The sequence below is a fragment of the Myiozetetes cayanensis genome, unplaced genomic scaffold, assembly GCF_022539395.1.
Source record: "Myiozetetes cayanensis isolate MyiCay16 unplaced genomic scaffold, myiCay2020 scf14, whole genome shotgun sequence".
NCBI lineage: Eukaryota > Metazoa > Chordata > Aves > Passeriformes > Tyrannidae > Myiozetetes > Myiozetetes cayanensis.
This window is the reverse complement of record NW_026087048.1, coordinates 7151843-7160881: the sequence shown is the minus strand read 5'-3', so window position 1 is coordinate 7160881 and position 9039 is coordinate 7151843.

Below are 9039 nucleotides of genomic sequence, written 5' to 3'. Positions count from 1 at the left end.
ACTCCCAACCACCCCCTTTGGACACTTCAACCAAGTTCACTTGGAAAACATCTTACATGGGCCTGCCTTTTAGGTAATATGTGTGTTTGAAAGCAATACCAATGTGCTTCTTTTACTCCTGAATACAGGGCAGGATGCAATTTAAAAGTGTCATGGGGAGGAAGCTCAGGAAATAACAGGAGAGGGAACTTTTGAGTTTATGAATTTAAACTTTAGTGGTGCTGGAAGAAGAGAATAACCACATGCTTTGCCTATCAGCAAAACACACAGATCCAAGTGCAAGGTGGTGGTGGGTGAGGGTTAGAAGCAGGCAGGGAGCTAAGCAGAAGTGTTCTTACTCTGCCTCTGCAATGCTCTGTGCCAGTGGTAGGAGTGCTACAAGTTGCCTTAATTCTTTGCTTTAACAATTTGGCTAAACTGATCGACTCCAGCGGGATAACAGCAGAAGGAAGGCACGGGATGCTTTTGCCTTTGAGGCAAATAATATGTTTAAGTAATTTGCTGAGACTTCCACCCATACAGAGTTTTTCAGGGTATTTTTTTTCACTTTTTACCTCCTCCTGGTGGTCCAAAAGTGCAGTTTCAAAGAAGAGCTAAGCAGCCTCCTCTGCACTCCCAGGAAACATCATTGCATCCACAACAGGCTGGCATTTCAGTGTTGTCATTAATAGATTTTACTACTGACTGAATAATACAATCATGAAATCCAGCTGAAACGTTGCACTAATTCACTCCATGCACAAGGAAACCAGTAACTGCAGCACAGGGATGAAGGTCTCTAATAATGCTCTGGAAAGAAGTGGTGGTTTGAATTATTTCTTCAAAGAGGAACATTGCTCAAAAGCCCCTCAGGTAAAGCTTTTCCTTTGCAAACTTGGGGCTAATCTTGCAGACCCGGAAAGCAATGCAAGTTTAAAGCACTGAAGGGCTGCATTATTTAGATTAATTTACTTACTATTTGTGGATTGATAATCCTCAGGTTTCTCAATTCCACTTTAAATGTTGCTGTGAAAGTCTTCTGTGACTCGGAATCACAACCCTGCAGTTATGGAGTTTGCCAGCCCTGATTTCAGCTAAACAATAAGAAAACTTGGTCTCATTCTGTTCATCCCTTGCATGTGGATCCTTTAATAGCTCTCCAAACAACTGGCAGGGGAACATTTTCGAATAGTAATTACCTTTTGTAGGTGACAAAAGCAAAGAGACTTTGAGCAATTAGTAGGATTGGAGGCAGACTGAGGATTAAGTTACCTGCATTCTGTCTTTGTCTGTAATTTGCTGCATGGCATCCAGAAAACTATTTTGTCTTCCTGCCTTTTTGCCTGCCTGCAGTAATGCTTGTCATTCCTCACACAGGAGGTGCTTCCCAGGGATTAGCACATTCCGACTGTACTGCACCTGAATGAGAACATCCTCACCTCCTGAAGGCCATCACTGTGCCATCAGCACTCACATTCCCATCCCCGGCCCCGCTGTGTCCAATCACAGCAGCGCTGCTCTCATGCTCTGACTGCAACGCTGATGGCCCATTTTCCCCGCAGGTCCCTGGTACAGTCTGGGCTCTCAGGGACACTCAGAGCACTGTGATTCCAGCCAGAGTGCTGTGCTGCAAATCAGGAGCCTCAGTCCTACCTCCAGCCCTCTGTGCCTACGTTTTTCCGACAATGAAACAGGACTCAGCCAGGTACAGTTCAGTGTTCAGAACACAGCCCTTGCAGATGGGTGTGTAACCTCTACTGACCTCCAACACTGAGGCAGTGCTGCTGTGACGTGGTGAGGAGCGACCAGGAGCTGAGCAAAAAGCCTCAGTTGTGACTTGAAGCCACAACAAGCCACTTGCTTAAAAGCTTAAAAGCAGGGTCATGGTCTCACTCCCCTTTTATGCAAGTCACTTCTGGCTTAAACAAGAAAATAAAAAAATTACTCCCACAATATTATGTTTTGCTTTAGCTTATAAAGAACAGTTTCATGACCCCATTTAGACATATACTAGAGAGATACAACTGCAGGTTAAGAACTTTTTAGTATTTTCAGAGGAATTATCTCTACCCTCTTTCTTGTCTCTGATACCTGTTTGGTATTTTTTTCTTATCCCCCAGGTGTTTGTTCTCCTAAGTATTTTTTTGGGTACTCCTGGTTCGTTCCTGGTCTTAATTTTTCTCTTGATGTGAAGCATTTTTCAGGCCTTGCCTCATTTCATTGACATGCATTGTTACTCCTGTTCCTCTCTCTGGGGTGACTTCCCTGTCAGTGGGTTTGGAAAGACATCTCCCACCAGCTTTCTCCAGGATCCAGGAGCTCTGCTGGGACCTGATTTCTGCAGACAGAAGAAGCAAAAAGTGTGACTAACACAATATCTGTGTTAAATGAGACTTCTGCACTGCTCCTCCAGCATAGAAACTTTTCACTGCTTGGATTTTTTTGGCCATGGGTGCTTGATCTCAGACAATTTTTGGAATGATCACTTGTAACCTCAAAAAGCATTTGAGGTCTAGCTGAGTAAATTCCCTAAATCATTTTGACTCTTGTGAGCTGCCATTTCTACTATTGATTTTTTTCCTCCACCTTGGAATGGTGCTAAAACCTTCTCTCTACCAGTTGCATGGGAAAGCAGTCACTCCTAGACTGCCTCACCTCTTCTTTCCAGGTTGTTTTAATGTGTTATTTATTTCAAATCCAGTCACTTCTTATTCTCACACCATCTGGCCAGACATGTCTGCTTTTATATACTGTAGATGTTCTAACTTAAGATACTTGTTCCTTAACAGCTCGATCATGCAGTTTAGTTAAAATCTATTTATAATTTATTTACAATTAGATAATGAAATACCCACTCACACCTTTTTTATGCATGTAAACAGAGATTCCAAATGGATGTCACTATCAATTTGCTAGGAATTCATACACATTCCCTAGTGTTTATACAGTGGATTAATTCTGGTTTAATATTCACTCGTTTTTATCCTGTGTGTTCTAAATAATTAATGTTTATTGATTCTGACTTTCAAGTACCACTGCACCAGGACTCTTCACTGGCAGCTGCATAAAACAAAGTTACCATTATCTAGACTGCAAGATTCACTTTCGAAATATTTTCCTCTTTTTACAACTGACTTGAAACAAACAATTCCTTCTTACCCACTTGTTATGCAAAACCAAAGTACCCGTTTCCTGCAGGAATATCCATTCCTGAGGGAATATCCATTTGTGTTTTATATCTAGAAGGGGGAGCTTTCTCCTTTGGAATTTCAGTATCCTGCTACTCACTATCTGAAAAAACTGATTCTCTGTGCCTTGCAGGCACTGAACACCCACCTTGCCTGGCTGCACAGCTGGCTCAGCAGCTCATGGCAAATCCTGTTGCTCTGCTCACAGCCTGGGCTGGGAAAGGAATCCAAGGCAGTCCAGGCCCAAGGGGTAGGAGGGAGTCCCCTGGCACAAATGCCCCTCTGGACACTTTGACCTTGAGCACACAAGCCTGAGCCCTTGAGCAGCTTGTCCCCAGCTGAGAGCAAGGAAAACAACCAACCAAGAGCATCCAAATTGTGCCTTCAAAATGGGACGTGGCAATGTAGACTATAAAGTGAGATTGTATCTTAAATAACATGGAATTCTAAATAGCCAGTAGTCTTAGTTGTAGAAGATCCACCCTCCATCCATCCTGATGCTCCTCAGCTGCATCAGATAGAGAATTTGTCTCCTTTTCCTCAAGAAGCAGTGAAAAAAACCTGAGATGTTTCTCATCCCCATGTGTATGAAACCCTCCCTAAATAATAATTTTCTCACCAGTCCTAGTCAGTGCTAAATTAATATTAAGGTTATATATATATAGGCTCTACTAAGATGTATTTCATCTCAGATTTGAACAGTTTAAACTGATCTGAGTAAATCCAGAAGTAAATCCTAGACATTTGTTGACGCTTATTTTCTAAATAATATTGCCAAAAATGTATAATTCAGCAACAAAATAGGCAGAGTTTACAAGCAAATGGTATAATAATAATGCTAAACATAAGCTTAGTCATGTCATACTGTAAGGCAAAGCTCTGCAGTGAACTCATAATGAAGGACGGCAAAAACATTAAAAATAGAAAAGAGTAACAACACCACTACACAACAAATACCAAGCCACGTGTTTTTGTGTCATCTCTACTTTCCACCAAAAGGTGTTTGCTCTGAATTCTTTTTATGCTCTGCAGATTTCATTTATACAAAGTTTTGAAGCTGTTCTAGTTGGTAATCTTTTAAGTGTAAGGAGATGCAGCAATTAAGATGCTTAAACATAAAGCCATGGAGTAACATGACATTCATGACATGCACCCAAGCTTTTCTGCAGGTCTCTTTCAGGTATTTTTTTTTTATTACTGTTGATACCCTGGAAACAGCAATATTTTAAAAATAGGTCAAGTAAGTTTTAACCTTAATAAATTAGAGAATTAACATATTTATAGCATTCCATAACGTTGTTCAAGTGGAGGAGCTGCCTCTCACACCCGGTTCAGGACTGGCAAAGGAGGGGTATCCCCAGGGCACATTTCTGGAGTGAAAGCCACCCTGTACAAACACTGTTTTACCAAGGGACAGAAAGGGAAAATGAGCTTTTACACCTGTTTGCATCAGACTGGTCCAGCCCTGGGGAGGGCTCTGCCAGTGACACGAACCAAAACAGTGCATCCCCAGCAGACCCACACTGCTGGACACCACCCTCTGCACCCTCAGCTGGGACTGCAGCCTGTTGGATGACCTGGTCTCACACTTGGTAATAACCTGCTTTTCTAACAGGGGCATCCCCTGCCTTTCCAGGCCCTCATCCTTCCCTGCCCTGGGAGCAGAGGCCAGCACTGCCTGCAGCTGTGCGAATGCAGGGTGGATGCAGTGTGGATGCAGGGTGGATGCAGGGTGGATGCAGTGTGGATGCAGGGTGGATGCAGGGTGGATGCAGTGTGGATGCAGGGTGGATGCAGGGTGGATGCAGGGTGGATGCACGGTGGATGCAGGGTGGATGCAGGGTGGATGCAGGGTGGATGCAGGGTGGATGCACGGTGGATGCAGGGTGGATGCAGGGTGGATGCAGGGCTGCCTCAAAATGGCCAAAGTGACTCTTCTCCTACACACCACACTTTTAAAAGATGAGTTTTAAAGTGGACTGTTAAAAGACACTAAAATAAACCCTAGGCCTTGGCTAAATTGAAGTTTGCTGTCCCTTGCTCTCCCTTTAACAGAAGTGCCTTGTTTCCCTGGACAAGTTTCTGTGTGACTCACCATTTCCTCCAGCCTCACATTCATGAATGCACCAGGGCTACTGAATATTTATCAGATTTCGGTCATTTTTTTTCTGAAAGATTTGCATTTAAATAAATAACAACAAAAGAGAGAGCTGAAAAGACTCTTCCAGAACTCCCCCACATCACCTCTTTCAACTTTTGTACCATCATTGCAAGTCATTGTCTACCAAATCTTCCCAGGCAGACAGAGAATATGTTACTGTTGCAAAAGCCAAGATGCAGTTTAGGAACAATAACTGCATGCTAGTACACGAGTTTACAACATGCATATTGTTATGATACTTGTAGGTTTTTATTGCTGATATTAAAACATCTACCATATTTGCTTAGTCCTTCATTAAAGCTAATGTTGAATTTGCTGCTTATAACTCTTTTGTTATTTTATTTGATTTCTTTTCCTGGAAGATGCTCTACTGGAAAATGTGAATTTATCTTCCTTTAGTTCATTTAAAATTAGCTTCCTCAGCATAATCTTTTTCTATCCTCTCCCTGGGTGATAGCCACTCTTCACACAAGAGAGTCTTCTGGCAGCATTCCCTCCTCTTTTTGGTGCAAATGCCACCAGTGAGGACCTACCACTCTTTTTGGTGCCAACAGAACCGAGATGTTTGTGCTGGACTGGCTCCAACAAGGGTGAAAATCAGAGCTTCTGCATGTTCCTGCAGGCAGCAAGAAAGAAGCACCAAGATCTCGCCTGCCTACTCTTTGCACAGGCTTTCCTTTCCCACAGGCACCCCTGCAACAAACACCAAACATCCACGGGGCAGAGAAGGAGCTCAAGACCAGAAATGTGGAGACTTGTGCTGCCAGAGGAGATGGCTGCTCAGGACACACACAGCTGTGGGGAAAAGCTCTGAATCCGTTATCCCTTCACCCCCCCACCCCCCCCCAGTAACACAGACAAAGGGAAGATGAAAGTGAAGGGGGAAAAATAATAATAATAAAAAAAAGAGAAACTTGGAGAGCTTGAAGCTGCTTCTGAGGGTCTGCAGAACAGAGCCAACCTCTGCAAAACATCCCCCAACCTTAGAGCAACAACTGAGCTCATCCTCCTGTCCCCAGCACTACCCAAACTCCGCAAAGAAAAGAGCAGGAGCACCCAAGTTCCCTTCTCCCCTCCCTTTATCTCACCTGAGGAAACCTGCACCAGGAAAAAGGCAGCACCAGAAGATGACCCAGAGGCATTTGGGTGTGCCAGGCCTCATACTAAGTAACACTTGTAAAAGGATGGTTTCAAGGGCAGGTTTTTCTTTTCTGAGGAATTTTTTGGCCATGTTGTTACCGTGATGTGTTTAGAGTGCCAAGGACAGAGCAGCCGTGACTCACCAGCCACAGCTGGGGGACGAGGCATCTGTAAGGACCAGCAATCCCGTCCCTTTGCTGGAGGTTTGCTGGTCATTGTACTGGTCCCTCTAACACTAAACTGCACTGCAGGAATATTCAATGTTGTTTAGTGCTGCTCTTCCACGCTGGCAATTGTAGCAGTTACAGAATATTACAAAACCACAGGGAAAGGCTGGATCCTCCATTCCCAAGGGGGCACCACAAGAAAGTTCAGCAACTTCCAGACCATCACACTGCAGCCATTCAGGTGCTGAGTGCCAGTGCTGAGTGTTTTCACTTTATATGTTTACTAGAATTAATCTGTGCCTTTGTAAACTCAGAGTAATTTCCTGTCCTGAGGAATAGTGTCTTCTCATTCTAAATCCTCTTTAACGATCACGCCTACCCCATTCCACTGAGACTGTTCACAGGGAAGAGACTCTAATCTATTTAGCTTCACAGAGGGTTTCTCTCTGACACGTGCTCTCCTAATAGACCATTTATCAGGATGAAGGGCGATCCCCAGAGAGTGCAGACAGCAGGACTGGCCTAGCCTGAGTGACAATCTGTCCAGCAGAGATTGACTTTAATGAAGCCCAGAATAAACAGGAAGATTAAGAGAGTGCAAAAATCAGTGACAAGTTTTGAGTCCACCTGGGCAGCTTACTGTGCAGCACAGATCTGTCATTGAGTTATAAATGTTATGTATCTGGTTGCTAAGGATCAACTATAGCACACAAATCCTGCACACATTACAAGAGAAAGCTTTCCCCTTGATTCTCACCCTTGAGAGAGGGTACCTGCTTTAAACCCAGAGGTTTAAAGTAGAGGGTGGGCTACACTCTGCTGGTTGTCTGGTCTGACTCCCTGTTCAGAGCTGGGCCAGTTTCCAGCATGTTGCTCAGGGCTTTTCCAAGTAATTCATTCTCAGCTGACAACCTTTTGTAGATATTCATCACGCAGTTCCTCTCTCTGCAGCAGAAATGTAGTGGCAGTGTGGCCACATTGCATGGGATCCATCCTAGCAAAGTTGTGTAGACTGTAGCACCTCCCACAGTCCTGTTACTGCCAGTGGACAGAAGGCAGGTGTGGCTGCCAGTCAGAAACATCTGCCTCAGGGTGAGATCTCATCAGCAGCTCTCTGCACTGGCTGCTAAAGCAGAAAGATCAGCTCAGACACAGACATCTTTGGACAAAGACTTTCACCCACAAACATCAGGCGTGTAGCCCTGAGGTACAGCCAAGGCTCATTCTTCATTGTGACAAGTGCAACTCCTGCTCCAGACATCTCTCCATCTTCATACCCATTTCTTTCTATCTGGACTCAGAAATTCATAGATGGAGGCTGAGGCTACCAATGGAGAGAAGTTTTTCACCCAGTGATAACAAGCCTCAAATGTGGAAAGGATCCTTGCAACACCTCACAGCTAGAAAAGCCTGATTACATCTACTACCAGCAAGTGAGACTCATGTTAAATCTTCTTCCCCTGGATGATCTGCTGAATGTAAAGACACCACTTTGGTGAAGCAAAGAAACCAATCTATCTTTCTGCAGAATCTAGTATTGAAGAGAGCAAGAATACTGGCAAGATACTATACTCCAAAAAAAGTGAATTGGAGTTTTAGTTCTAGTTTCTAGAGCAGAATTAAATCAGTATTAACTACTTTCAAATAATGTTGCTCATGAATGTCAGACAAACCACCAAAACAAAAAGCAGAGGTTTCCAAACAGAATAATACACACTCTTGCTGCCAAATCTCAGGAACACTTGTAGTTTTTGACATAAAATGGCTATGTAAAACCAGCTTTATAGGTGCAGTTCAGAAACACTGTCCAGTTTATTTCCCTGTAAAAATCCTGTTTTTTCTGCCTCAGCATTCACATGACATCCAACCCAGCAGCCAATGGCTGCTCCACTGGGCAGACTTCTCTGTGTGCTTGTTTTCTTTAAAGCACCACACACTTCTGCCAGCACAAGATATGCAGCTGGATGTGAAAACAAGCAATAGAAGAAGTGTAGGGTTGGATGTTCCAGGATCCCAACCTGCCTGTGCTGCAATTGTGCACGGCCAACAGATGATGGCACCAAAATTCAGTCTGTTCACAAACGCTGCTTGGTAACTGACAGAGTGCTTGGACAAATAAATCAAACAATGTACTGAAACTGAGCTCATTTAACCTGTATAAAAGAGATATAACTAAGCAGAGGCTACAATTCACCCTCTGTAATGAACCATCACCTTTCCCCTGCTCCCTCTCCCCCCACGTCTCAACAAAGGTTTTGCCTTTCCAAGTGTGCACGGTCAGAATTTGCCTTCTGAGGGATCCTGTGGGCAGATATCCATGTTACTGCAGCCCTCCTGCTCTCAGCCTTGGCTAATCTCGTGCTATATCCAGCAGTAAGCAGGCTCTTAAAGCCCAGGCTAAATA